This window comes from Rutidosis leptorrhynchoides, chromosome 7 (genome assembly GCF_046630445.1).
Source record: "Rutidosis leptorrhynchoides isolate AG116_Rl617_1_P2 chromosome 7, CSIRO_AGI_Rlap_v1, whole genome shotgun sequence".
NCBI classification, from domain to species: Eukaryota; Viridiplantae; Streptophyta; class Magnoliopsida; order Asterales; family Asteraceae; genus Rutidosis; species Rutidosis leptorrhynchoides.
The window spans coordinates 226,296,089-226,300,217 of NC_092339.1; positions in this window are offsets into that span (position 1 = coordinate 226,296,089).

The following is a 4,129-nucleotide window of genomic DNA, read 5'->3' on the forward strand; positions in this document are numbered from 1 at the left end:
TCACCTAGATTAAAGATAGTGGTTGGTTTTTAAGCTAATAATCCTAATTACGAAAAGGTAAAGGTGATGGAGGGATATCTGGAGTATGCAGATCAGGGAAATGTTGACCAAGATATCAGTTTGGGCTAAGGAAAGGTAATTATATTTATGTTAAAGCTATGATTAGAATAGTGTAGATCTGGTTGGATGAGCCAATTACACAGACCTACTTATCTCCAGAATCTTAGATTTCTCGTTGAGCAGTGAAAAGTATGTCACTTGGTTGTATAGTAAAGCACTAAGTTTATTAGTAAGTTGAGTTCTAATCCTAAGCCTCGTTATCAGTTTAGGTAACTGAATAAAAATGTGTCTTGTTGAGTGAACACTGATCACAAACGGAAGGATTCCATCAGGTCAAGTTGACAAAACATCAATATAAACTAACATTCATTTCATCATACCAATGATATCAAACCAATCAAAACATTATGCTGCATTACAGTTGATATACTAAAAGCAAAACAGATAGAAACCTAATAGATACCTGAACAATTGATATGAGTTAATCCTAGGGCAACAATCAAACAAGAACATGCAATAGGTATGGGTCACTCAGTTAAGGAACTAACTAGATCTTAATAGCTCCTAAGAGGTCTACTTGGAATAATCAATAGGAAAGTATCTCAATTCATAAGTTTCGTGTCCTAAAAGCGCATTAGATGCCTCTCGGGAACTCCGGCCTTACCGAGTTCATAGAATCTTCAGATACAATATAACCAGGGGACTTAATCCTATGAAGTAGCTAAGTTCATATGGGTGGATAAGTTCTGATCACAACCTAGGTTGTTCAATTCTTAAGATGCTAGCATACAAATCTATCGAGGTCGCAAATTCAGTATAACAACAGTAATCGTACTAATTTAACAAAACTACACTAACCCAAACTTCTATCATGGCAACATACAGATTAATTAAGCTAAATGGAAATAACGGAACACATTATTAAACATAAATGATAACAATACATGTTTAATTAATAAGACAAGCGTTTCGGATAAAAAACCTGAAAAGGCTGAAGAAATCTGCTCGAGATCGCAGTGACTCGCCAGGATATCCTCCGGATAATAAAAGCAAAGCTAGCTACTACTAAAAATAAACTAAAATATTTAAAATCTAAATTGAAGTACAAAATGAGTGTGTGTAAAAATGAATGCAAATGGCCCCTTAAATAGGCACAATTTTGGCTGGATATGGCTGGCAGGCTGTATAGCAAGCCGTATGGCAAGGTCGGTGGCATAATCAAGCTGTTTTCACAGGCCGGAGGCATGGCAGGCCGTTTGTGATGTGGCGGTCCGTATGGAAGGCCATATGGCAGGCCGTCTGGTGCCCTAGTCTTGCTAATTTACTTGGATCGTTTTGTTTGTTCTCGAGATCGTAACTTGGTTTCCGGGGTCGTAACTACTCTTTCACCGTTTTCGCTCTAGAATCTTCGTTTTAGCTCCGATTTACTTGATTCTTTTTTCATTGCCTTTGTAATTACTTAATCTACAAAATTAACCGAAAAAGCGATTAGTTTGGCGACAAATCATGGAACTTTATTGATTTATGGCTTAATATCGGGAGTAAAAATGTGACTTTTTGGCCGATATCAAATACCCCACACTTAGCTTTGCTTGTCCTTAAGCAAAAAGCGGGAATATAAGGTGATCTTCTAATGGATTCTCCGCTACCCACCCTTAGGTTCTTTTATTATGTTTTGATCAAAAATCATCACATCTTTCGAAAGTAGTAGAAAAAGTTTCGAACTTTGATGGTTTAGTCGCTAGATTTCAATCGCGTCCATGGTGAAAAAGGCGTACTTTCCAACTGTCGGATGTTGAGTATACATGACCAGGCTTCTCACTAGATCACTCATATCAGTCAAGTGTTTAGGATGCCCTAATCTACTTGTATTTTCGTTTAGAAGCCAGTCATGTAACGGTTTTCATCATAGGCTTGGTAAAGCATCGACATCTCTATCGGTTAAGAAAGGACGGTACTGATCTTCTTCCTAGATATTCTTTCAAGAGGAAGACGGGTTATAGGGTTGGTTGGAGGAGAGATTATGGATGGGTGAAAGGTGTTTGGATCTTTTAACTTTTAAAGAGAATTGATAGATTTTGATTCTTCCGAGTATCCCTTTTTGATTTAAAACGGCTTGAATTCCACGATGAGTTAATGTTATGCGAGGTGTATACGAAATAGTTATATTTTTATTGCGAAATACAATTAAGTACGATACAATTTTACACAAGTTATTTATTTATTTATTGAATGGATATACCTAAACCTTGCTACAACACTATAGGCAGTGTACCTAATCTTAAAGTAGTGTAGTTTTTAGTAAGTCCGGTTCGTTCCGCAGGGAGCTAGCCAAGTTTAACGCTATATTTTTTAAAAAGGGGGTTTTTATCATTTAGTGACCGGTTTGTCGATTTTATGTCTTAAGTCACAATTAAAACCTAATGTAAAATATTAAATATAAAAATGACTTAATTTAAGGCGTAAAGTAAATGACTATAAATAAAAATGCGATAATTAAAAGTACGATAATTAAAAGTGCAATAAATAAAATGACAGTAAATAAAAGTGCGATGAGATATAAAATTAAGGAATTATGCTTATTTAAACTTCCGTAATCATGATATTTGACGTATTAATTTTAATTAATTACCATGGGTTAATTATCCTTTGTCCTGGATTATTTGATATGTCCATCTGGTTTTTGTCTATAACAGTCCATCAGTCATAAATATAAAGTGCGAGTGTCCTCGTCAAATTATCCTAATACCCGAAGTCAAATATTCCAACTAATTGGGGACTTAAACTGTAATAAGGTTTTAATACATTATTAATGATTACACCAGGTTATCGACTGTGTGCAATCCAAGGTTTTAATACTTTATTAACAATTACACCAAGTGTCCTTGTATGTAATCCACCCCTGTTTTAATGAGTCCATTGACTATTAATCCATCCCCGTGTCCGGTTAAATGAACGATTATTAGTATTTATAAATATCCTGCCCATCGTGTCCGATCGAGTGTATATGGTTATTTATAGATATGTCAAATTGTAAATCTCTATATTAAATTAACGAACTATCATTCAGTTAAACAAATATAAAGCCCATTAATAGTCCATAGTCTAATTTCTACAAGTGTCGGTCTTTTGTCCAAACCCCAATTATGGTACAAAGCCCAATTACCCAATCTTAATAGTTAGCCCAACATCACGATTACTTCGGCTTAAATAAGCATAATAATAACTTAGCTACGAGACATTAATTTAAAAAGGTTGAACATAACATACAATGATTATTAATAGCGTGGCGTTACACGGACAGAGTTTCGACTTACAAACTTAAAACATTCGCTAACATAACCTTATTATTATTAAACTTTAATATTAAAATTATAATTAAAATATAAATATAAATATATTGAGAGAGTAAGAGATTAGAAAAAAGGTGTACTAAACTCGTCCGAAAAATGCTGATTTTATAGACCTGGCCAGGCTTTTGGGGCCATGCGATCGCATGGGCTTCCTTTGCATCTGCCATGCGATCGCATGGAGTCTTGGGACAGCTCACAATATTTTGTTTTCTTGTTTGCCGATGGTTTTTATTTTAATATATAAATATAATATATATATAATTTATAGAATTATTTATATATTATATTATATTCTTGTGCATAGTTCACTTGTAATTTTAGGTCCGTTGCGTCGCGCGTTGATTGTTGGTTCATGTCCCGGTTCCGGATTTTCGAAGGTTCTTGCGTACTATTTGATATCTTGTACTTTGCGTTTCGCAGCTCGTAATCTTGTAAATTTTAGACGTTTCTCATCAATAAATTGAACCACTTGGATTGTACTTTGTACTCTTTAGCGTTTTGGTCGTTTGCGTCTTTAAATCGTTGAATCTGTCTTTTGTCTTCACCTTTTATTATTTAAACGAATATCACTTGTAAATAGAACAATTGCAACTAAAAGCTTTTCTTTCTTGAAGGATAATGCTATGAAATATATATTCTTTTTTAGCATTATCATGAGTTCTTCGAAAAATTCGGATTTTGCGAAGACTTTTGTCGAGAATTTTTCTTGACTCTTC